The 27722-nt window shown below is 43.8% G+C and overlaps 1 pseudogene; it reads right to left on the minus strand.

The window, feature by feature from the left end:
• Positions 1 to 3810: 3810 nt before the first annotated feature.
• LOC122927509 lies at positions 3811 to 27718 on the minus strand (annotated as a pseudogene).
• Between the last annotated feature and the right edge of the window lie 4 nt (positions 27719 to 27722).

The raw sequence follows: 27722 nt of genomic DNA on the forward strand, positions 1-27722 counted from the left end.
CTCAGTCTCCTATACTGAGAGGCTACTGCTGTATGTGAGGATGTAGCATAGCCAGGAAGGTGCTGTGGAACACAAACTGTGAGCAATCCCAGTGTCTGTCCTGTTTATGGCCCCTCTGCTCTGTGATCTTATCACAGACATGTTTATTACAGCCAGACCAAGAGTTTAACCCCTTCTGAGCTGTCAATATGGCTTAGGTCGGTGATATCAGCAGTCACTGGTCTCATCTGTAAATGTGTGCTCTCGCCTTCCTGAACACTGTATATAGTGATGTGACCCCCACCACTGTATACAGATATGTGACGCTCTGTATACTGTATACAGAGATATGGGACCCCCACATCACTGTATATAGAGATGTCACCCTGTGTATGCAGTGATATATGACCACCACCATTGTAAACTGTAGAGATGTGACCCTCTGTATACTGCTTGCAGTGATATGACTCCCATCACCACCACTGTATATAGATGTGTGACCCTCTGTATACTGTGATATGTGACCACCACCACCATCATTGTACACTGTATACAGAGATGTGACCCCTGCACCGGAGGATCTCATTATCATAATACACAGTGTACAGGGAAGGGGTGTCTCTATATACAGTGTACAGGTAGGACACACAGCTATATACTGTTTATAAGGTACCAGTGTACACTGGTAATTTGTGACACCCTTTATACTGTATATACAGATGTAGGACTACAATAAATTCTTTCTCCAGGTGAAGGGTAATCATATATTCTAGGATTTCTCAGCAAGTCGTGTGATGATAGACAGGATGCTCCTCGCTATGTGAGCATCTCAATTTTTAAAGGCACAGTTGAAAAGTCGCAAACACATAGTTTGCAACTTTTTAACGCCACATTTCAGAAACAAGGCAAATGATAAGGCTACTTTCACACCTGCGCTAGGTGCGGATCCGTCTGGTATCTGCACAGACGGATCCGCACCTATTAATGCAAACGATGGTATCCGTTCAGTGCGGATTCGTCTGCATAACAGTTTTTTCAGATCTTTGTTTTCACAAACTCAGATCCGACAGTATATTCTAACACAGAGGCATTCCCATGGTGCTGGGGACGCTTCAAGTTAGGTACACAGTTCTTAGTATATTCTAACTGCCCTCTGGCAGCACCCGATCTTTTACAGGGGGCTGAGATCCGCACAATTAACCCCTCCGGTGATGCACCTGAGGGGTTAATTGTGCGGATCTCAGCCCCCTGATCGGGAGCTGCCAGGCAGTTAGGTACACAGTTCTTAGTATATTCTAACTTGAAGCGTCCCCAGCACCATGGGAACGCCTGTTAGAATATACTGGCCACCAATGCTTTTAATACTGGGGAGGGAGGGGGATCTGGCCCCTGCTGCCTGGCAGCACACGATTAGGGGGCTGAGAGCCGCACAATTAACCCCTCAGGTGCAGCACCTGTGGGGTTAATTGTGCGGATCACAGCCCCCTGTAATAGATCGGGTGCTGCCAGGCAGCAGGGGGCAGTTATGTACACAGTTCTTAGTATATTCTAACTTGAAGCGTCCCCATCACTATGGGAACGCCTCTGTTTTAGAATATACTGTCGGATCTGAGTTTTCACGATCTAACTCAAATCTGATGGTATATTCTAACAGAGGCGTTCCCATGGTGATGGGGACGCTTCAAGTTAAAATATACCATCAGAGTTTGCTCCAATCCGATGGTATATTAATAGGGACTCCTGACTTTACATTGAAAGTCAATGGGGGACGGATCCAGTTACAATTGCACCAATATTGTGTAAATGTAAACTGATCCGTCCCTATTGACTTACATTGTAAGTCAGGACGGATCGGTTCGGCTCCGCACCGCCAGGCGGACACAAACGCTGCAAGCAGCGTTTTGGTGTCCGCCTCCAGAGCGGAATGGCGGCTGAACGGAGCCAAACTGATGCATTCTGAGCGGAGCCGCATCCATTCAGAATGCAGTGGGGCTAAACTGATCCGTTTGGGGCCGCTTGTCAGAGCCTTGAAACGGATCTCGCAGGTGGACCCTGAAATGCCAGTGTGAAAGTTGTCTTAATCTCCCCTTCTATTCATGGCTTGCATCCAGTGGCACAACTAGAAATTACTAGGCCCTACAGCAAGTTGATGAACAGGGTAACTCCCCCACCAACAAATGTGTGATACATGGTAGTGACTGTATGGGAGGGGTAGTGACCTCTCTTTATTGCTGGGACTGCAGTTATTCACTGATGACTGAGATATTTATAATGTCGGAGGGGCTCTTGTCTCCATGGGAACACAGGTGGGCGGGGATGTCATGTGACTGCTCCTCTGAGCATGCTTGCTGCAGTGCATGCTGGGATTTTTACTTTCACTTTGCTGCTGCTCTGCCCACACATCCGGTCTGAGGAGCTCCCCCAGGGAGGTGTGCCATGGTGAACAGGTTAGAAAAATGACATATAGCCAGTACATTTCACATGATATAAATACTTCAAGGTTCTGGTTATTGTCTGGGGCTTTTTGATACTTAGGGTGGCCGGGTTTAACACTTTAGATGGTGCATCACTGCAAATGAATGGAGGAGCAATACAATGGCATAAATATGCATAGCGTCTGTTCACATTCAGCATATTGTAATTTTTGCTGAGACTCATCAACAAAATGAGGCTTACAGAAATTGCTGTTCATTGTGCAGAAGCAACCTCCTCACATGTATGGAACTTTAATTTTCAAACATTTTTAACAAATGTCATGTGAATACACCCTTACCAATACACTGCTAATAATAGGTGTATGATTGTAGGGGGTCATGCGCATGAACGTGTGCATTGGCGATTGCAAATTGTGGTCCCCAATGCACAGTCATCGTCCTTCTGGCCTGCACTGACGGATGCAGACCCATTTAACTTGATTGGGTCTGTGATCCATCCACACTGCAAAAAATAGAGCATATTCTATATATTTTTTTGGTGTGGAGGCACAGAAGCGCTCCCTAGTGCTTCTGTGGCTTTCTGCTTTGTATCTTTTGGATTGCGGACCTATTCAAGTCAATGGGTCCACATCCGTGATATGGTGTGCACATGGCTGGTGCCTGTATATTGTGGTTTGTAGGCCACAATATGGGTATAGCTGACACATGTTGCAGTCCAGCTACTGCTATGTGTTAGCTGTCTTATAACCTTTGCAATAGGGGTAAATGCATCGACACAGGATTCAAACCAAGGACTGTTACGAAGTTCATTCAAGATAAGGATAGAACTGGAACAGTTAATGGCGTTTCATGAAGCTGCACTGGGCTAGATAGACTTCTGGATTGTGACAAGATACATTGCCAGTTAAGTGATAGTGTAGCGCTGGTGGTCTAAACATATAAAAGTTGGTTTGACATTACAATATTTAATAAAAGGATATGACACATATTTACAATTTTTAGAAGATAAAACAAGTACAATTGAATGCAGTTATCCCACATGTGAAACTAAAGCTAGACTATCAATCTTCGATGAGCAGGGTCTGACTCTTGTTGCCCATTTTCTGCCCAAATCAACAGTCAATGCAGCCACTTCATTCATGTAGGCTGGTGTGGTGGTATTGAAAAATAATCTACTTTTAGCAGTAGATTTTTAGCCACTTCACTAGACCGGTATATACACATGAGGATATTACCGCAGATTGTTGGGAAGGACCGCTTCCTTCCTGACAATCTGCTGAGCGCTAGGGGAGGAGAACAAGCAATCTCCCCCAGACTTTGGTGGAGCAATCACTAATGCCATCACTCTTCCCTTAAGGACTCGTTTGCAGGTAGGAGATAGTGTTTACACATTAGGATGAATGAGCATTTTCCTTGTTTATTGGCAGTAAATTTACACCACCGCATCATTGCTATCAGGTATTACTATGAACACTCGTTAGCGATAATCTGTGCAATTCCGGTCCATGTAAAGGGCCCTTAAATAGTGAAGAGGCTGCAGTACTCACCCATGCACAGCAGCCCTTTCACACAGCTGATTGATTCTTAGGGTAGGCCATCAATATTAGACTCTTGGCACCCCCCAGTTTTAAAAAGCTGGACTGTTGTAAATCAATTATGTGCCTATCATCCTCTACCTTTCATTTGATATATACAACATGTATGCTCCCCATATAAGTCAATGGATCCTGGGTGAGAAAGAAAAAACCCTCAAAAGATGGAAGACACTGATCCAGCATGTGGGTACATACAGTATGAATACAAAACTGCTAGAAGGACTACCCAGTTTGATTTATGTTTTCTTAGAACAGGGATGCTCAAGGTGCAGCCCTCCAGCTGTTGCAAAACTACAACTCCCACCATGCCCTAATAGATGTAGGCTGTAACAGCTGGAGGGCCACAGTTCGGGCATCTCTGTCCTAGACAATAATAGACTTCAACAAAACATCCCAAAAGAATCAGTCCTAAAAAAATAAAAATTATATACAGACTATTTTTTTTTTTTTTTTTTTCTAGCCAATGCAAAACAGCATACTTCCAAAAATCATACGAGATACAAAGGCCCTGATTTATCAAGACTAGTGTGTCCCCCGAGGAGGGACAGACCTAGGACTTTCAGCTGCCTTAGATTTCAGTTATAATTTATGCCAGCTTCTGGCATAAATTAATAAATGTGCCTGGGCCTCCCCTTTTTTTAGAAACTGGTGAAGGCAGCATAAAAATGCAAATTACAATTTAAGTCAGAAAACCAGGTTTTTCAACTTTAAACACACAAAAAAAAAAATGTCAGGGGGAAAGAAATTCCTCTCAAAGTATCTTGCATATATAGTTTACATATCAGTTACATAGTTAAAAAAAAAAAAAATATCATTTCATTAATAATTTAATCTAAGCCCATTTTAAAACTACCCACTGTTCCTGCTGTGACCACATCGTGAGGTAGACTATTCCACAGATTTACAGTAAAGAAGCCTTTCGGACTCTAAAAGCTGAACTTTTTCTTCTCCAGATGGAGGCAGTGCCCTACTCTTGAGGGGATTTCACATGGAACAGCTTTTCACCATATTTTTTTGTATGGCCCATTTGTATAGTTTAATTATGTCTACTGAAGACTAAATACATTTAAATTTTTTCCTTATAACTAAGACCTTCCATGCCCCTTATCAGTTTAGTTACTCTCCTTTGTACTTTATCCAGCTCCCGGGCATCCTTTCTATGGACTGCATGAATTTATACAGCAACTACATTTGGCGCCGTTTGTCCACCGGATTTTGATACACTGACAACAATACTGGTGCACTACAAAAAATTGTGCTTTTTTTGCTTTGATTGGCAGTCACTATATTTATTTTTTTTTTTTTTTTAGCTGGGGCTCCACCATTGTTTAACCCATTGCAGTTATTGCACTTTGTGATTGTGCATTATCACTGATACATATCTAATGCAATAAAAATTCCTAACACGTGTAGTATTAAAATGTAGTCCCCAAGCACTGATCTCGGGGGTCTACCGCTGTACGAGGGGGATATTCTTTGGTATGCCTGTAAACATTTTTCTTGATTTGTCAGCAATACTAATAAAATAGCACCCATTGTTGAAGAATTATCATTGTTCTTCGTTGTACAAAGTTCATGTAAAAAAATTGTTAGAATATAAATAAGGTAAAAAACAACTGTTGTAAGCTGCTGCATGATATTAAAACCACTACCATCCAAATAGATACTCCAGAGTTTTAGATATTATGGTGTCATCCTTTTTAGGAGTTTGTCTGTCCGTGAACACCTGCAATATAGAAGAAGAAAAAAAAAAAGAAATATGAAGATGAATCTAGGCGCTTTCTTAGTGCCAACTCAAATGAAGGCTCCATTCACACGTCTGCAAATGGGTCCGCATCGCGGAACGAGTGCGGACCCATTCATTCTCTATGGGGACAGAATGGATGCGGAGAGCCCCCGATCTTCCGGTCCGCAGCACCGGAAAAGAAATAGAACATGTCCTATTGTCCGCAATTGCGGACAAGAATAGGCATTTCTATGGGGGTAAAGGCCGGGTGTATTGCGGATCCGCAATGCACTATGGACATATGAATGGATCCTAAAGTGTAGGTTTGTCGTTTTATACTGTGGTCCTGCTTTTAGACCTGCCACATGTTCCATGTTTTTTAGTATGTTTTTTATTATTTGACATTCATTTTACTGACATTTTGATAACGCCACTGACCCTAAAAAAAAAAAAAAAAAAATCTGTTTGTAGACACTCATAGTATACCATACAGGTGAAACTCGAAAAATTTGAATATCGTGCAAAGTCCATTTATTTCAGTAATGCAACCTAAAAGGAATAGCATTAATGCAGCTTAAAATTTGTCTATTGTGAAAAGGTTCAAAGTGTCACACTCTAGTCAGCTAATTAATCCATCCCCCCTGTGCAAAGGAGACCTCAAAATTGTGACTTTGGGGTTTCATAAGCTGTAAGCCATAATCCTCCAAATTATAACAAATAAAGGTTTGAATTATCTCGCTTTGCATGTAATGCGTCTCATATGTTAGTTTCACCTTTTAAGTTGCTTTACTGAAATAAATGAACTTTGCACAATATTCTAATTTTTCAAGTTTCATCTGTAGATTTTAAAGGGGTTTTCCGAGACTTTTACACTGATGACCTATGCTCTAGATAGGTCATCATTATCTGATCAGTGGGGGGTCCCAGGAGCCCCGCCGATCAACTGTTTGAGAAGACAACAGTTTTCTCAGTAGCAGCGTAGCCTTCTCTCAGCTCACCTAGTACAGCGCTGTATTTGGTACCCCTCATCAGTTCCATTCACTTCAGTGGGGATGAGCTGTGCCTAGGTGTGACATCACTTTAAACCATTTGGCCACAGCAGTTTTTGAAAATAATAATAATTTTGACGTTCAGCCTAAAGGGCAGATCTGTATGGCCACACCACCACCAGGAAATTGGTGCATCAAAATCTGACTGCCATTACAGCAAGAACAGGATCAATATAAACTACAAGCAATATCGCCGGGAATTTTTTTTATCATCAGAAGACTGCAACATTCTGGGGCAAATAAGGGGTGTAGGGTCAGGAGATTTTTTTGTTTTGTCATACTCACTTACATAGCCCTGACATTCTGCAGAGCTTTGCAGACATTAGGATTATACTGTCCTCAATGGGGCTCACAATTTAAGTTCCCCATCAGTATGTCTTTGGAGTGTAGGAGGAAACCCACACAAACTCCATGCACGAGTTGTCCTTGGTCAGATTCGAACCCAGCACTGCAAGGCCCCAGTGCTAACCACTGAGCCATCATGCTGCTTAAATGCTTCCACATGTAAAACTCTGTGCTAGTACTGCACTGGGAACTATAGAAATGGTTTACAATAAACTTGTCAGAAGAGAGAGGGAAAAAAATCTTGGATACACCATTACAGGCATTTCCTTGATTCCATTGTAATGGCCCGCAAGCTGCATCCACCCGATGACTGTACTGGTGCGAGCGAGATGCCAACCAACACTTTGTTCAAGGAGCACTGTGGTGGACCTGACTGGTTAACAGCACGTTTCTGCCCAGTGGGCTGGTTCACACAGTACATATAAGCAGTGTAAAGCATGCTATCTGGGATGTAAGTGCCTGGGTAGAGTCAAAATACCTTGTAGGGACTAGTTGAGGCTCTGTAAGCTGCAGCAAGAGGTCTCATCCCTGAACGCGGAGAGCTTACGCTTTTAACTGGCGGCGTAACAACTGAATAGACCGATGATGCGGAAGCCTTTCTCACTACTTTCCATTAAACTCTGAAAACAAATAGCACTTTGTTAACCTGAGGTCCACTATGAGACTGTAAAAAATAAAAAAGTCAAAACGTTCAAGATTAAGTCACAGTTCACAGACCATTATCTCTTCATTAAATCTTATGACCTTTATGGAACTACTGCCATTGTACATTCACAAGTCGCAATATGGCAAGTTGGAGTTATGTTCAATGTTACATTTACAACAATTGTATTGCTGCAATACAGCTGTCAGAGGGTCGCAAATGCTGCATCAAGAGTGGGGAGTGATCCAGGTATGTACAGAATGCAGCCACTAATACAACAGACATTTCAGCATAAGTGGGATCCTTAACACTACTAAGTGACATTTGCAGTTATCTTTTATTGGATGGTTATAATGGGGGATCTGATTAGAGGTTGATGGAGGTTAGAGGTCTGATTTGGGGGGTTTGATCTGAGATCTGATGAAGAATGGGAATCCGATTAGAGGCTGGGGGTCTGCTCAGAGGTCGGACGGAAAATAATTTCTTATTTTCCTCCTCAAAATCCTAGGCGCGTCTTATAGTCTGAAAAATATGGTATTTGTTTTTGTTCACCAGGTGGGTGATAGTACTTAGCATACATTGATTTTTAAGGCACATTTACACTATTCAAAGAGCAGTCGTTTGTTGGCAAGCAAGTGTACCTTCTGACAGTCAGGTGCATGCAGCGATCACCTCTACAGTATTAGGACAAGTGATCGCTACTGCTATCACTTGTCCCCATACAAAAGCATTGCTCCTGGGCAGCAGAGTGCGGTTTAGATGCCACGATCTGCTGCCCCGGAACGATGATTGAGGTTTCTGCACCTCCGATCATTTCACCCAATGAACGTTTCACTTGTACGAGGGATCGCCTGTACCTTCCAATGGCCAGATTATAGGGAATAGGCATTCGTAAGAATGTTCGTTCCCGATAAATGTACCAAATATTGGGCTGTGTAAATTCAGCTTTACATATTATATCTACCAGAGTGGGCTGGTCGTTTGTTCCTTGTCTATGACAAAGGAGGTCTGTCAGCAGTTTGACCATGCTAAGGTAGGTCAAGAGAGCAGTACAAACATACCTTTTGTGGATCTTTTATTATCAGGCGTAGTGTGAATATGAACTTTTATTCTGACAGGTTGTGGTCCTGCAAGTGTCCAGAAAGCAGAGCTTCAAAGTGAATTGCTCTCACAGAACTCCCCTCTGGGGGCAGCTGTAACATTCAACCAGAAGACCACTACAGCTGTCACAGAGGTTGGGGGCCGTGAAGCACCTCAATGCAGCGAGTTCTTCGCAATAGGTACTTGCAGGAGCATAACCTGTCAGAATAAATATCATATTCACACTACTCCTGATAATAAAAGTTCCACCAAAAGATATGTTTGTACTGCTCAACCTCTACCTAGTGCCGTCAGCAGTTTAGCACTGTCAAAACTGCTGACAGAATCCCTTTAAAAAGGCGTTTCTGGGATTTCTACATAGTGAGGGAACCCCACGATCAGCAAGAATAGACATGATTGCTTCCTGCAACACAGAGGCCTCTTCAGTGCAGTACCTGACAGCAATGTCCATGTAGCTGTATCTGGTAGTGCAACTCAGCCTATTCAAGTGAATGGGCAGGGAAGCAGTTAAAGACAGCAATACGCGTCACTATGTCAAGTACTGCATGTGGTACCGCTCCAGCAGGGTTTCTGCAGAATTACTTTAGCAAACACCACTACCACTGTTCACGATGAGCTGCAGAGGTCATGACAAATGGACCCTCAATAATTATAGATTGATGGTCTATGCTAAAATGACACTATCAATGTATCCTGGAAAATCTCAGTATAGCAGTGGGCCGTAAACAGCCAAGTTCAGAATAGCTTTTATGGTGGAAGATGCACACAATATTCATATTGGTTTAACAGCAGGGCTCGAGTCCTGCGGGAACGTGCACTGGGGGCTGATGGAGAGGCTACTGGGGGTCGGGGTGGCAGTGGATCTTGGGTGAGTTCCCACACCTTTTTCCCAGGACTTGACCCCTGTTAAACAGTATAGGTAATCTGTACTTGTTTCATATAAGAGAATAGTAGCTGAATATGGAAATGGTGGGAGGAGGAAAATGTATGTAATTTTTTGTACAAATCATCGTACTTACCTTATCTATGCAAGGTTTCACGCCAATCATAATGCAATCGCCAAATATCTTGCCGTCCTTACTTAGAGCTTTCCTTGCCTGAAGCTTGGACTGGTATTGTAAGTGCATCCAGTTTCCAGCATTCGACATCTGTATAGCAGGTTAAATAAAATAAACAGTATATTCAGAAAATGGTCTATTGTTTAGGTGAAACCCTAATATGGCTGCTAATATTTAGCTGAATTATGAATTCGGCCTTAGGTCAGCATTACAAATTAGACTGATGTCAGCTGAATGCTTGCTCGGACGACCATTATCTATCCAGACCCCCTATAAATATGGCAGTTTGGCTTAGCTGAGGGTGTGTGTGACCTGAATGGGATGAGGGGAAAACAAAAAAGATCTACCCGACCCTTATCTCCTTGCACATCAGCTGTCTCGATGGGGAGGTGAAGGGAGGCAACACTAGAACATTAGATGATCCTCCAGTCTCGCCAGCTTAAAGGGGTTTTCACAAGACAAATATCCTCTGTTCACTGATAAGTGATCTGTGCCATCTCCCTGTATGATTGGAGCAGCAGGTCGGGCATGCGTGTTGCCCCTTTAATCAAGACATCACAACCTGCCAAGCAGTAGTGTTATATATCTGGAGTAGTCACCATTAACATCAGAAGTTAAAAGATCCCTAGTTACTAACAGCAAGAGTTATGATGTCAATGTCATTTTTATGTATGTGAAAGTCACGTCATGCAGCACAATTAGTTGCTAAAGATTTGCAGCCATAGTAAGCAAGCATGGATTTTTTTTTTTAACTTAGTTACATAGACTCATAAAACAGAGAGGAAAGCAATCCTTACCACGTGTTTTACTATATTCCCATATTGAGCAAACTGTAGTAATATGTAAGACGCAGAGGCTTGAGGAAACCTGAAACATAAGGCACAAGAATGAAATATAGACAAAGACTAAGGGCCTGGTTTCCTTCATTCCAGAAATCTGGCGCCAAAAAGTCACAAAATAGGGCTTTCGCGACTTTTTACACTCGCACAAAAACTTTGCAATGTTTTGCACTTTTACACCACTCGCTCAAGTTTTGAAAGAAAAGTGGGTGTGGCTAGTTATGTTAATGAGATTCACTCCAGATTTATTATTGAAAAAAAAAAAAAAAAAGTTGCAATCTCACTCTAGAAGAGCGTGTGATGTGAAATAAATGTGGCATAAAGTACGCCAACACAGACTCTAGCAAAACTGACTTTAAATATATCCCTCATGATAAATCCCCCCCCATGGCTTTATGCACATGGCTGTATCAGTAACATGGAATCCATAGAGATCACCAGGCCAATACCGTACCCCTGAAAATATTCTACACAAAGTGCCCACAGCTCACCATCATTCTGCAATGTGCATATAGCATTACATTTACAATCGCATTATGTTTACGTAGACTAGAAGACAATCTGAATAAGGCCTACATCACTGGAGATCTCATCATTACATGTCCGAACACAGAGGTATCAGACCTGCTGCCACCTGGTGAGTCACATCTTTTCACCTGGCAGGCATGGGGTGAACATCTGCATATCTGACGGAGGATAACATCAGCTGTATACATACATAAGGCTAGGTTCACACCTTTAGCTGCTAGTCTGTTCTGGCAGAGGAACAGAGTAAGGGAGTTACCTTATCAGGCATAGCCAGATACCACCAGATTCCTATTGAACAAAGGGATCAGACAGCTTTCGGCGGAACAAATACCGGTGCATGCAATGGTGTTTGTCCGTCCGAATGCTGGAAAGCAGATGGATTCCCGTCAAATCTCTTTATAGTCAATGGGGATCCGGTGGTAGTAGTCTGTTCCTCTGCTGGAACCGAAGTTGAGTGCAAGAGATGTGAACCTACACCAAAAAGGAATAATTGTGGAAAAAGAACAGCAGTGTCAAACGGTTAGGGCTCATTCACATGAGTGTGTCTCTTGTGGGAATCACTGTGTGTGCGAGAGGGATCGTGCCTTCTGGACTTAGAAGCACACAGCATTATTATGATTTATAATGCTGTATGCCTCTGCCTGACCTTTCTGTACCGGAATCATACTGACAGTTTAATGTCAGTATAATCCTGTAGAAGTAAGGTCATGTAGAGGCACACAGCATAATAAATCACTATAATGCCGTGCCCTTCCTAAGTCCAGAAAGCATGATCCCTCTCTTATACGAAAAGTGATTCCCACAAGGGACACGCTCGTGTGAAACAGCCCTTAGGCACATAATACATCAATCTTAGTTTCTCATGATGTAAAGCATATCTATATATCCATGTCCTATATATACAAATGATATATTATATTTTTAACTGAATATCTTTCTATAAGTCTTACAGGAACATAAATCTACTGAACCACAGCTTACATCTGGGCTGCACTTCAACGTCTTCCACAAGAAGTGCAAGACAAAAATATTTCTCATATCCACTTTTTTTCCATCAACCAGGAGTCAACTAAAATACTACTGCATGCCCTCATCACCTTCTGGCTACACTGCAACATCCTCCTCTGTGGGCTCCTATCTATTGTGCCCCTCCAATCCAATCTAAACTCTGCTGCCTGGTTACTCCAGCTCTCTCTTCAGTGGTACCCCATTGCCCAGCAAATTCAGTTCAAAATATTAACAATGATATACAAGCCCATCCATAATCTGTCCCCTCTGTACATCTCTGACCTACTCTCACTTTACCACATGTAATCTCTCATTCTCAAAGGCCTTCTTCATTGCGCCCTCTCCTCTTCTCCGCTCCTCACATACTCTACAGAATTTCTCCTGCGCATCCTCCATACTCTCGATCTCACTCCCGAGTACATCAGACTCTCCCCCATCACAGTAGCCCGGTGCAGATTTCCTACAGTCTAATGACACTTTTAGTGAGTGACGGTGGAGGGTCTCTCTCTCTCTCTCTCTCCATTTTTTTTCTTGTTCTAAAACAGAGTAGAAAAAAATAGAACATGGCTCACCCATATACTGTAACCCAAGTATCATCCAGCTGGTCATCGGAGGTCAAAGAATCACCTTGTGTATAAAATGGATCGAGCTGAGCAGGCGATAGCGTGGCTTGTCTGCTTTGCATAATGGTTGATGGACTGAATACTCCTGAAGCTGTTAACATAGAAGTTTTGAATTGACAGTAAGCACAGACTAAAATAATCATTAAGGTGAAACACAGGACGGGGGTCTGACAACCAGGACCCCAACTGATCAGCTGTTTGAGGAGGCTGTGGTGATACAGTAAGCACAGCGTCGTCCATTGTATAGTGGCTGTGCCTCATTCACTGGACTGAGACGGAGCTGCGCCTAGGCCACGCGATATCACTGACCTAGTAAAGGCTGCAGCGCTCACCTGAGCTCTGCAGCCTATTCAAACAGCTGATCAGCAGGGCTGCCGGGTGTCAGACCCCCAGCGATCCGATATTGAGGATAGGTCACCAATATCAGAATCTCAACTTCTGTTGAATTATACATTTTATGTAGTCCCCAGTCCATCTTTTCCTTAGTTTTGTTTTTTGCGACCAGAAGCTGTTTTTTCCCTTAAAGAGGTTGCTTGCTTTCTACATAAATTTCCAAAATACCAAACACTAATGTGCAATGGCATAAGTATTCAGTAAATCTGGGCTTAACTTAGTCTATGTAAATAAGCTGCAGCAGCCATATCTCTTCTCAAGATGGTGGCAGTGTCCTCTACTGTGCAGGTGCTGCACAGGCGCAGATACAGGACTATCCAGGGAAGCAACGCATGTCCTTGTATCTGCACTTGTACTGAATGGTTTCAGAAACTGCACAGCCGACACCTCCGGAAGGCCATGTACACAGCAGTTGGTGTAAAATCTGTACTGAGGGGGCGCTGTCTCCATGTGGGCTAGCATAACCCCAAAAGCAATGTAGCTGATTTTTAGGTCTTTACATTAATGTATGGCATTCCTGAAATTTATATTAAAAGCAAGCAACCCCTTTAAAAGTGAACCCGTTACGTCATGCCATTACCTGGCTTTAGCCACTTCTTGACAGATTTCGGTGCCATATTTCGTTTTTATCCCCCTTGTCTCGCTCCCCTGTTTCTAGGGAATCGTGAAACGCATGTTCATCGAGCGATCCTGTCATTTATGCAGGCACCACCGATCGTGGCTTCTGAGTAGCAGATTGTGTGGTCTAAACAGCGATCTGCTGCTCAGAAGCCATGATTCTGTATGAGGATGAGGGATCGCAATAGCTCCCCCGTCCTCATACAGTGGAGGAGATCACTGCATGTAAATACGTGCTCTCCTTCACTGAACGATCAGCCAACTGTCGGGAAGAAACGTCTCCTTCCCGATAATCGGCCGCTTGGTTGGCCCATCTAAATCCACCTTAACAAGACAGACTACAGCTCCACCGTCCCCATTCTCTTCAATGGGACAGCTCCCCACTAATTACATTGAAGTGGATGGAGCGGGGTGGTTATAATTACATTGGACAGTAGACAACCCCTTTGAGTTTGTGGATCATAGAACAAAAATAAACATCTGTTAGCAATATTGTAACCAGTTATTTGCGGTATCAAATAACCCACTACATCCTAAGACTTTTTAATTGGAGGGCAATTTATATTTACAGACAAAGCACCAAAAGAATATCTATCATTATTCCGTCACTGAAGGCACACTTAAAGGAGTTTTCTCATCATGGACAATGGGGGTATATTGCTAGGATATGCCCCCATTGTCTTATAGGTGCGGGTCCCACCGCTTATATCGAAAACGGGGCCCCACAAGTGAAGGAGGGTGCACTGCGCATGCGCAGCCGCCCTCCATTCATTTTATATGGGGCTGGCGAAAATAGCAGAGCGCTGGCTCGGCTATTTCCGTCGGCTCCATAAAAATTAATGGGAGCGGGGGCCGCACATGCGCCCTCCTTCACTTGCAGGGCCCCGTTCTCAATATAGATGAGGGTCTCAGCGGTGGGACCCGCACCTATAAGACAACAGCAATATGCCCCCCATTGTCCATGATCAGACAACCCCTTTAAGAGAACCTGATACCATGAAAATGCTGTGCTATCTGCAGGCAGAATGTTATAGAGCAGGAGGAGCCGAGCCGATTGATATATAGTTCTAAGGGCAAAGATTCAGTAAAACTTGTAATTTACACATTTCTATCTGCACTTTTAATGTTTAGGAGTCACCTGAGTAATCCTATAAGTGACTGGCAGCCAATTCTGCATGACTTAAGTAAAGGAAGACTGTCAATCACTGATAAGCCTGCCTATGTGACTCCTAAGCATTAAAAAAAAAAAATATCGGAGACAAAGGCTATGTACACCTTTATGAGGCAATTTTTGTTTATGATTACATTTTACTCATTTTTGGCAAAAAATCATATTTTCAATTGGCCTTTATTAAAAAAAAAAATCCGATGCTTAAATCGCGCAGGGAAAGGGCTCTTTTGTTTTCAATAACACACTGCCGGAGCGGTAACTTCCGCCCGGCAGTGTGTTCGGTGACGTCACCGGCTCTGAGGGGCGGGCTTTAGCTCTGCCCTAGCAGTTTTACTGGCTAGGGCAGAGCTAAATCCCGCCCATCAGTGCCAGTGACGTCACCGGGGTTTCTGGCAGCCCCATGGAGAGCCCTGGTACGTCACAGAATAAAAAAATTTAAAAATGCCTTTTCCCTGCGCAATTTAGCGCAGGGCAAAGGAGAGCATTGGAGCATAAACTGCTCCGATGCTCATGTCAGGGGGGCTGCCGGGGTGAAAATGGAGGGATGTCCGGGTTCAGCTCTGAACCCGGACAACCCCTTTAAGCCACATTCCTATCAGTAAGAAAATAACTGAGCTATGATGAGTGTTTATAATGCCAGAGAACAGACATAAGGAGTCCCTCTGCTCCCCAGATGACGGAAAAGACAAAGTCCACAGGCAGCTAGTCAGCTCTGTACACAATAAAGGATTCCATATTTTTAGTAAAGACCGATTGAAAAAAAAAATTTGAGCTCAAAATAAGTACAATGCAATCATAAAATCATTGCCCACAAAAGGTGTACATTGCCTTTAAATGTATAAATTACAAGTTATGCTGAATCACTTCCATAAAACGATATATATCTATCTGCTCAGCTCCTCCTGCTCTATAGCATACTTCCTGCAGATAACTCAGTATTTTCATGGCGACGGGTCCTCTTTAGCTCTATGGCAGCATTCACACGTTGTGAACCTTCACTTGTATTACAGTACTGAAGAATGGAAGAAATACGGGCCAGCAATTCTTTAATATACAAGCGATGGTTCACAAAGGTACACAAAACAGTAACAGCTTGGATTTTGTGACCGAATCTTACATGAATACGGGGTTGATGGGGTCAATGGAATTCCTGCTGTGAACGTCGTCTACATTGTAAAAAGAACAGAAGTCATATTAAGAATCATGCAAACAGTAATATAGCTAAGAAAAATGGTATATCAATAACTACATCAGTATAGAGGAAAGTAATAAAGAAAAATCTGACACCACAGGATCACGATGTGGTGCAAGAAGTAAACCTGGTAAACTGGACCCAACTAGTAGAATGAAAGAAACCAGAGCTGCCAATTCACATCCCCTCAAGTCATATAAAGGAGAGGGAAATATTCTTCACAGTTTGATATGAAGAAGCCTCGTCATAAAATTCAGATTCTCTCACAATGAACATGGGCAACTGGCTGGCTGGTAAAATTCGGGCCAATCACATAGGACAACCAGCAAGGTTATGATGTGATGGGATAAATGCTCTTTAAAAAACTGCCTAACGCTTAAAAAGAAGACCAGTCAGCAAAATGTCCAAGTAAAAAGGTCTCTAAAGTAGTACCTCTCAAACAGTGAAGCACGGCTCCCTGACCTGTGAGGCACGGGATGTCCTCCAGAATTCAGTTGCTTATGGCCTCATCTGAGTTGAAAGCTCCCTGGCCAAGCACCAGATATCAGCATTGTGCATGGATCTGAGAAGTGCCACTGGATACTGTGGTTTACAACACCCCTCTTTCCCCCTAATAGTGAGTGGAACGTGCTCGTGCTCCATATTTGCACTTCGGGCAACATGAGGAGGAAGGAGTCAGGAAGTAGCACGTCGCTGGCTGGTCTAGCCCTGAAAGACCACGCAGTATACTGAAGGTCGGTGCTGTGGCTCCAGCTCACCTCCTCCACATCTTAAGACAACCCCCTCCAAGAAAGAAAGTCCACACATAGTTTGTGTCCATAAACTGGCATGGAAAATGATGAATGAGAGGGGCCGGTTGCTCTGTCCATTTCGGGGGGCTCCACAGTTTACAGGGCCCCCGCTCTAGTTATCAGTGGGGGTCACAGCGATAGGACCTCCACAAATCTGATAGTTATTCACTATCCAGTGGATGGGGCATAACTTGTTATAACGGGAATAGCCCTTCAAACCACAACCCTGATCTTAGACTGGTTTTACGGGCCACATGGTCCATTTTCGTTTCGGTATTGTGGACATAACACCTGGACCATATGCAGTTCTGCTAAACCTAACTTAGATTAACATTGAACTCTGATGAGAAAAGCTCTACAGAGGTATATTTGTACCTCTACCTAGGGCTGTCAGCAGTTTAATATGGTCAATACTGCTGACAGTCTCGATCACTCTAGAAGTATGCAGGCCTGGAAACTAGAAGAAGACCATGGTATTTTGTTTCTCTTCCACACACAGCTTAAATTAAAAAAGAAATCACATGTGGAATATTGTGTCCAAGAAGGACATATCTGAACTAGAGCTGGTTCTGAGGAGGGCAACCAAGATAATTATGATTGTCATACCATGACAGGCTATCAAACTTGGGGTTAGGTGCGATCTAATTACAATGTCCAGATTTAGGAATGGACAGCACACAGATTTTTCTAATAGTCTTTTATACCAAGGCCAGTAATTAAGACAAGAGGGCATCCTCTACATCTAGAGGAGCGGAGGTTTGATCGTCATCATAGACATGGATTCTTTACTGTAAGAGCAGTGAAACTATGGAGCTCTCTCTGCCAGAGTGGGTTGTGATAGCCGATTCATTGAACAAGTTCAAGAAAGGTCTGGATGCCTTCTCTGAAGCTAAAAATACTGCAGGTGATGGGTACTAGATTTCTGGAGGTGGGACATTGAGCCTGGGATTTATTCCGATTCCCAGATTTGGAATTGGGTAGAAATTTTTCTCCCTTAACCCCTTAAGGACACAGCCTTATTTCACCTTAAGGACCAGGTAGGGCTGCAACGATTAATCGATGTAATCGATTATATTCGATAACTGGATTCGTTGTCGACGAATCCAGTTATCGAATAATCGCCGATTCGTTGCTATTCGGGCGGGCGCTGCATCTTTATTTTACCTTTTTACAATGACGCTCCCGCTCCTGTAACAGCCAGGCAGAGCGGACGGCGGCGTAACGTCACTCACTCACGTGACACGCCTGCTCCGCCTCCTTCATTCATGAAGTGGGCGGAGCAGGCGCGTCACGTGATTGAGTGACGTTACGCCGCCGTCCGCTCTGCCTGGCTGTTACAGGAGCGGGAGCATCATTGTAAAAAGGTAAAATAAAGATGCAAGCATCGGGGCCGGGGCTGTTAGGGGGAGGGGGGAATCTGTCTATGGCACTGCTATGCGAAGGGGGGTCTGTGTATAGCACTGCTATGGGGAGGGGGGAGGCTCTGTCTATGGCACTGCTATGGGGAGGGGGGTCTGTGTATGGCACTGCTATGGGGAGGGGGGTCTGTGTATGGCACTGCTATGGGGAGGGGGGTCTGTGCACTGTTATGAGGAAAGGGATCTGTGCACTGTTATGCCCATAACAGTGCACATATCCCCCTCTCCATAACTACGCCGTCCACAGATCCCCCTCTCCATAACTACGCCGTCCACAGATCCCCCTCTCCATAACTACGCCGTCCACAGATCCCCCATAATAGTGTCGTCCACAGATCCCCCATAATAGTGTCGTCCACAGATCCCCCATAATAGTGTCGTCCACAGATCCCCCATAATAGTGTCGTCCACAGATCCCCCATAATAGTGTCGTCCACAATTTGTTTTAATATGACCTTTGAACATAATTTTTCAAGTAAGATCATATAAACCTCTCTGTTTTGTAATTTTGTCGTTTTTCCCGATTAATCGATTAATCGTAGAAATTAATCGGCAACTAATCGATTATTCAAATAATCGTTAGCTGCAGCCCTAGGACCAGGCCATTTTTTGCAAATCTGACCAGTGTCACTTTAAGTGGTGATAACTTTAAAACACTTTGACTTATCCAGGCCATTCTGAGATTGTTTTTTCGTCACATATTGTACTTCATGACAATGCTAAAATTGGGTCAAAAAAGTTAATTTTTTTTGCATAAAAAAATACCTATTTTACCCAAAAATGGGAAAAATTTGCAAATTTCTACTTCTGTAATACATAGTAATACCCCCAAAAATTGTGATGACTTAACATTCCCCATATGTCTACTTCATGTTTGAATTATTTTGGGAATGATATTTTATTTTTTTGGGATTTTACAAGGCTTAGAAGTTTAGAAGCAAATCTTGAAATTTTTCAGAAATTTTCAAAAACCCAATTTTTAGGGACCACTACAGGTCTGAAGTCACTTTGCGAGGCTTACATAATAGAAACCGCCCAAAAATGACCCCATTCTATAAACTACACCCCTCAAGGTATTCAAAACTGATTTTACAAACTTCGTTAACCCTTTAGGTGTTGCACAAGAGTTATTGGCAAATGGGGATGACATTTGAGAATTACATTTTTTTGCCTAATTTTCCATTTTAACCCATTTTTTCCACTAACAAAGCAAGGGTTAACAGCCAAACAAGACTGTATCTTTATTGCCCTGACTCTGCCGTTTACAGAAACACCCCATATGTGGCCGTAAACTACTGTACGGCCACACAGCGGGGCGTAGAGTGAAAGGTGCGCCATATGGTTTTTGGAAGCCAGATTTTGCTGGACAGTTTTTTTGACACCATGTCCAATTTGAAGCCCCCTGATGCAACCCTAAACTACACCCCTCAAGGTATTCAAAACAGATTTTACAAACTCTGTTAACCCTTTAGGTGTTGCATAAGATTTAATGGAAAATAGAGATACAATTTCAAAATTTCACTTTTTTGGCAGATTTTCCATTTTAATATTTTTTTTTTCCAGTTACAAAGCAAGAGGTTAACAGCCAAATAAAACTCATTATTTATGGCCCTGATTCTGTAGTTTACAGAAACACCCCATATGTGGTCGTAAACTGCTGTACGGGCACATGGCAGGGCGCAGAAGGAAAGGAATGCCATACGGTTTTTGGAAGGCAGATTTTGCTGGACTGGTTTTTTTGACACCATGTCCCATTTGAAGCCCCCCTGATGCACCTCTAGAGTAGAAACTCCAAAAAAGTGACCCCATTTTAGAAACTACAGGATAGGGTGGCAGTTTTGTTGGTACTAGTTTAGGGTACATATGATTTTTGGTTGCTCTATATTACACTTTTTGTGCGGCAAGGTAACAAGAAATAGCTTTATTGGCCCTTTTTTTTTTTTTTTTTTTTTGTTATTTACAACATTCATCTGACAGGTTAGATCATGTGGTAATTTTATAGAGCAGGTTGTCATGGACGCGGCGATACCTAAAATGTATACAATTTTTTTTATTTATGTAAGTTTTATACAATAACTTTTATACAATAACCAAAAAAATGTTTTAGTGTCTCCATAGTCTAAGAGCCATAGTTTTTTCAGTTTTTGGGCGATTATCTTGAGTAGGGTCTCATTTTTTGCGGGATGAGATGACGGTTTGATTGGTACTATTTTGGCGTACATGCGACTTTTTTGATCACTTTTATTACCTTTTTTGGGAAGTAAGGTGGGCAAAATTTACATTTTCTCATAGTTTTTATTTTTATGGCGTTCACCATGCGGGGAAAGTAACATGACCGTTTTGTAGATCAGGTCGTTACGGACGCGGCGATACCTAATATGTGTAGTGTATTTAATTTTTTAAATTTTTATTCAGTGATAAATGTTGTTTTTTTTTATCTTAACTTTTTTTTACATTTTTTTGACCCAGACCCACTTGGTTCTTGAAGATCCAGTGGGTCTGATGTCTGCTTACACTGAACAGATCTATGCTTTTAGCATAGATCTGTTCAGCACCATGGACAGCAGGAGTCCTGTTGCCATGGGAACCTTCCCCGTCTGCCACAACTTCGCAGACGGGGAAGGGTGAGTACGGGGCTGCGGGGGGCTCTCTCCCTCTCCATCGGGGGGCTGCAAAGGCACAGCAGCCCCCCGATGGAGAGGGAGGGAGCTCCCTGACCGATGACAGTTAACCTTTTCCATACAGCGGTCCGTACGGACCGCGGTATGGAAAGGGTAAAACAGCTGATATCTGCGCAGATGTCAGCCGTTTATACCAGGGTGTCAGCAATGTGCTGGCACCCTGGTATAACCCACTAGAAGCCAACGAATTTTCAAGGGGAGGCAGGCAGGGGCCCGCCTCCCGCAACGCCCCCACCGCCTGCGACATACCCCCGCAACGCCCCCACCGCCTGCGACATACACCCCCCCCCCCCCCCCTCGCACCACACCCGCCGGCATCAAATCGTGCAGGGAGGGGTGAAAAATCTTGATTTTAGGCACTCTAAAGGATCAGAAACTGCAAAAAGCGCAGCAAACCGCAGGTCTGAATTGACCTGCGGTTTGCTGCGATCGCCGACATTGGGGGGGGGGGGGGTCACATGACCCCTGTCCTTAAGGGGTTAAAGAGGTTCTCTGGGATCCGCTTAGGCCTTTTCCTAGGCCAGTGATGTCACATTCATAGGTTACATGGCCTAGGCGCAGTCCAGACCCATTCAAGTGAGCTGCAATACTATGCACAGCCGCTATGCAATGTACGGAGTCAAGCTTGGCAAGCTGCGGGGAGGCTAAGGCTGGTTTCACACGGGCGTTGCGGGAAAAGGTGCAGGTGTGTTGCGGGAACATGCGCGATTTTTCCGCGCGAGTGCAAAACATTGGAATGCGTTTTGCATGCGCGTGAGAAAAATCGGCATGTTTGGTACCCAAACCCGCACTTCTTCACGGAAGTTCGGGTTCGGGTTTGGGTTAGGTGTTCTGTAGATTGTATTATTTTCCCTTATAACATGGTTATAAGGGAAAATAATAGCATTCTTAATACAGAATGCATAGTACAATAGGGCTGGAGGGGTTAAAAAAAAAAAATATATATATAAAAAAAATATTTAACTCACCTTAATCCACTTGATTGCGCAGCCGGCATCTCTTCTGTCTTCTTCTTTGCTGTGCACAGCAATAGGACCTTTGATGACGTCACTGTGCTAATCACATGGTCCAATCACATGGTTCATCACCATGGTGAGGGACCATGTAATTGGATCATGTGATGTGACGTCACCACAGGTCCTTAGCCGGCAGCTCAACATTACAGAAGAAGATCCGCAACTATGCGATCAAGTGGACTCGCGAGTTAATTTTTTTTTTTAATTTTTAACCCCTCCATCACTATTTTACTTTGCATTCTGTATTCAGAATGCTATTATTTTCCCTTATAACCATGTTATAAGGGAAAATAATACAGATCCTAGGCCAGTGATGTCACATTCATAGGTTACATGGCCTAGGCGCAGTCCAGCCCCATTCAAGTGAGCTGCAATACTATCCTGAAGATAGGTCATTAATACATAAATCCCGAAGCACTCCTTTAATATGAGGCAACTAGAATATTTATCTTTTTCTGGATCCATCAAAACGTATGCAAACTGATGGCATTTGGAAAAGAATAACGCTAAATCTGCTCTCCAGTGCCAACTTCCATCGATATGCACCACCTATCTCCACAGAAATCAGAACTATGATATGGCTGCTGGGTATATTCGGGCAATGGCTCAGCAAAAGGGGTGCAAATAATATTATTCACCAAGTAGCAAACAAAACTCCCTAAAAAATAAATGGCGGCGGGCCACTGGTTATAGAAGTAATAGGGAATAAGTCATCAGCTCCTAACCCGACAGCCTACTGGTCAAGGCAGACAGAAACATACTTTACCAGCTTTTTGGAACGTAAAGGTGTAGTATTAAAACCTGGGAGTAACAGGTCATCATAAATGCTTCCAACAGGGGGCGCACCACTCTTATCTTTATGAGAAGGAACCACAGGCTGAGGAGGAGAACCACCTAAAAACATAATAAAAAATAAATAAAGTATAATTTATTAGTAAAAAGTGACAGTTAACTACAGGCAGATATCTCCATCAGGTGGCCAAAGATTGTAGAACAGTATGACAGCTCGCTTTATAGGCCTACACTGCACTTATCAGATCCCCCTTCCCTCTCTGGCCATAGTGAATGGTCTGACTGAGAAAGTCAAGCGAGGGGGGACTACTTGCAATCGCCATGTAATTATTCTGGAGCCTCTATTCTTATGGCTATGTTGTGTACAATGAGTCACAAGGACAGATGGTTCAGTGACCTTTCTAGTAAACGGTTTGACACATAGCTGCGAGTCATCTGATTAAAACTCTGTGCCAAAGTTATAATCCATTTCAAATGCACAAACTCGGGCTTCAGTGCATTCAGGGCATCCTCATTGCTCTTGGTGCACCCAAGCTCCACTTCTTTCGGTGGTCAGACCCTTCCTGGGGGTAGGCAGTGCCAGAACAGCAAGGTGGGGGCTGGCCACAGAAAAAGAGTGGAGCTTGGGTGCAATATGTGACGCCCTCCTTGCACCAAAGGCCTAATTTGCACATTAAGAAAAAGTATCGGAGGAACGGAGCCTCGAATCAGCAAAAGAAATACAGTGTTTTAATCAGGAGAATCACAGCTATGTGTCAGCGCAAATAGTGTGATAGGTGACAGATTCCCTTTAAAGAACCAGGAGAGGAAGCAGAATACATGGGGTGACTTCAAAGAAATGATATCCAGAAAACAATCCACTTGTTGGACATGACTCCCTGCGGTGGCCACTTATGAGCGACAGCCATGGCACATATGACATTTTTTTCCTCTCATACATTACCTCCCAACACTGGTGATCGTGACTCCAGAAATCCTAATGACGACCGTGGCTGTGGTGTTACAGGTGTGGGCAGGTCACCTATTAGAAAACCAGGCAGAAACTGGGCACTGCCACCTGGCTTTGGAGATGTTAGCGAACCCATCACCATTGGTTCTCCGCCTGAGGAAAGAAGAAAGTATCAGCATACAAGACAGAAAAGTAAATCCCCATGCAGGAAAATAAACAGTTTAAAAGGGGGAAAAAAATAAAAAATGAAGGACACAAAGTGTTAAAAACAAGCCGCACTTCCTCTCGCTGCTCCGGTCCTCGCGCTCCACTTCCTGGTCTTGGTCTCACACACTGGAAATGTCAGGAAGGGCCCACCCCGCCAATCACAGCGCTAGTGGTCACCTGTCTGAGCCAGTCATTGGCTGGATGGGCCTTTACTAATATTTCCAACTCGACCAGTTGGAATCACGAAGTGACCAGCTGCGGGGACAAACCAGTCGGAATGGCAGCAGTGGAATGGGAATGATCAGGGCAAGTGTGGTCCATTTATTATTTTAACCCCTTGTGGCTTTTTTTCTATTTTTCCCGAAAACCCCTTTAAAAGGGGTTGTCCTCTTTTTGTTATACTGATGAACTATTCTCAGGATAGGTCATCAATATTAGATAGGCGGGGGTCTGATTCCCAGCACCCCCGCTGCTTATCAGTTTGAAGAGAACCTGTATGAGAGCCGCGTTCTCTTCCCTGTTCATCTGCTCGCCGTTTACATTGTAGCGGCAAGCAGGTGTAATTACAGCTCTGCCGGCCCAGTCACTTCAGGGGGGAGAACACAGCGCTCGTACAAGCGCTGCCTTCTCTTCAAACAGCTGATCAGCGGGGGTGCTGGGAGTTCCCGACCCACCGATCTGATACTGATGAGCTATAGGATACGTAGTCAATATAATAATAGTGGACAACCCCTTTAACACCTGGTAATAATTACAAGTTCAATATAGACACCGTACAGTCTTACTGACTCCGACCAAACTGGCAATTCCTCTTTACCCAAATATCTCATTTAGGCTAGTTTCACACTTGAGTCCATGGACCCTTTACTAATGGACCCATTATAGAATAAAAAACTATGGAATGGAAGATACCAGATGTAACCTATTGAATAGTTTACTGAATCAATTTGTCGGATCCGTTAAATTTTTATGAACTTTTAATGGATCAATTTTATATTTTTTATTGTTCTTTGCTTGGCTTTTTCAATGGACAATAGGTTATTTTATTTGCACTGTCTACATAGTATGTCCACTAAAATGGGATATAACTAGAACCGGGAGAATACTCTGAAGATGCTGCCAGCGCACGCAAGATCCTGATGGAGACGATGTGCCAGGGAAAGACGTAGACGCCGGTATTGGATTCACCCAATCACTTCCGCCTGAATGACCAGGACAGTTTTACAAGGGCTATAATCCCGAGCTCAGATCATGGCCCGAAAAATTTTGACTATCTGCGCATGACGCCTGAAAGTTTGGACGATCTGGTTCAATGTGCTCCCAGCAGAAGTGAACGGCAGGATCCATTTCTCCGGAAGAGCGTCTATTGTTGTCTATAAGGTACAAGGACAGTGGGGAGAGTACTTTTCACTGCCCATGTGATCACTGTTGGTCAGTACAGGTTTTTAGACTTGAAGAAGGCACCAGAGCATTTAACGTACCGGACCATAACAGAACAGGCAATAAAGGATGTAGGTGATCCAGAAACCAAAGACATCCATTTAATCTGGCAGTGATCAGGTATTTCGGCCGGACATAAAACCGCTGCAAGCCGCGGTTTATAAACCGTTAAAAAAAAAAAAAAAAAAAAAAGGAAGCAACCTGAAGTTATTTTATGAAGTTCCGGATTAAAAACGGAACCGATACAATTCCAGGATTCTAATCTGCCACATCAGAATACCAGAGCAGCGAGCGCAAATGTGGAACTAGCCATACACTGAATGTCTGCTACAATCGGATCCTCTTTCCCAAATGATGCAACCCTTTCATCAGCCTGTGTGGGGCGCTCTCTCACCCTATGTCTATGTTCCAGCTGCTCTAATACAGAACTTCCAAAAACAAGTGCTGCACTATAAGGATGTAGCTGACATAACGGAGTCTCTTAAAAGAAATCTGTATCCCCCCACCCCCGCCAGCCGGCTGCACTATAAGGATGTAGCTGACATAACGGAGTCTCTTAAAAGAAATCTGTATCCCCCCACCCCCGCCAGCCGGCTGCACTATAAGGATGTAGCTGACATAACGGAGTCTCTTAAAAGAAATCTGTATCCCCCCACCAGCCGCACTGAAATACACTGTCAGGACTGCTGTGCATGCGCACAGAAGTCCTCTCTATTATGTTAGCACAGCACAGCAGTCCTGGCTGTGTATTTTGGTGCAGCTCTGAGCACTGACAGCGGAGGAATTGGGGGGGGGATAAAAAATGGCGATTTGGACTCCTTATCTGCAGTGCTGCTCCTGACAAATTTCCTTTAAAAAGGCGACACCAGGAAGATCAGCTTATCACCTTGATCTCGCACCCGACAAACATCTGATTCTTAATATTATATAGAATATGGACATGGGCTGTGTTCACAAAAAGAGGAGAGATACAGCACCCACAGACCAGTGGAGGAGCGCTGCACGCCCGGGTGGGAGCAGAGTTCAAACCAGTCCCCCAGAAGCAATCCAATGTGAGAGAACGGCGGCACTCATGGTTGCAAACGATGAGACGTGGAGACTTTATTCCATATTCAGCAATCCAGTAGATACAAGCTAATATGTGTTCAGGAGACCAGCCCCTTTAAGTAACTTTCTAATATACTTTTGCTTTCACAATGTCTGCTTGCTGGCACTCAATGACACAGCGCTCATAAGTTTATTCAAGCTGTATTTTGTACTTGTGAGCAGTACAATTTTGATGCCAAGTTTTCATCCATTGACCAAAAGCAGAGATCTTGAAAACAGAGGAAATAGAGCATCTGCCCAGAAACAAGGTTGTGGTCCTCATCTACATCCACGCAGAACAGTCAGTAGGTTCTTCAACCAGTACAATGAGTGGACACCAGAAAGATCCCCCTGAGGGTCCTCACACACATGACTTGTCTGGCGTCAGTGGAGAGTTGTCACAACTGGTGTAAAGTAGAACTGGCTGAGTTACCCATAGCAACCAATCAGATCCCACCTTTTTTCAGAGCTCCTTTGGAAAGTGAAAGGTGGAATCTGATTGGTTGGTATGGGCAACTCAGCCAGTTCTACTTTTGCACCAGTTTGATAAATCTCCCCCAGTGCGTTCCGATGGCATCGATTGGTCATATGTGACACAGAAATTAACTGGATCCAGCCATGCGATTCAGCAGACAGCACCTGTGACTCATTTCCAGTCTGGTTTATAGATGGGTGTATACGGGCACTGCCAGGATGCCATGTGCCAAATTGACACTGGGACAGGCGCAGCCCGGCGCTCAGGTCACCGAGGAGCAGCATTTGCTAAAAACAGAGGAGCTGTCATGTGCAGGACCCTGTACAGACTTGGCTAAATAGGAAGCGTTGCCGCACAACTCTAAGACTGCAACCGCAAGATTCCCGCCAGGTGGGAAACCAGGAAGAGGCTCTACTCACCCAGAGTCTCCATGGAGAAAGCCGACATGTCTCCAAGAGCAGCCCGGCCTCACAGCATGCGTTTCCTATGGGCCGAGAAAGTAACCCGCGGACACTTCCTCACAGTCTGCGGGCGTCACCCGCTCGTCCAATCACATGTCCGCCT

Source organism: Bufo gargarizans, chromosome 2, assembly GCF_014858855.1.
Source record: "Bufo gargarizans isolate SCDJY-AF-19 chromosome 2, ASM1485885v1, whole genome shotgun sequence".
Taxonomy (NCBI): Eukaryota; Metazoa; Chordata; class Amphibia; order Anura; family Bufonidae; genus Bufo; species Bufo gargarizans.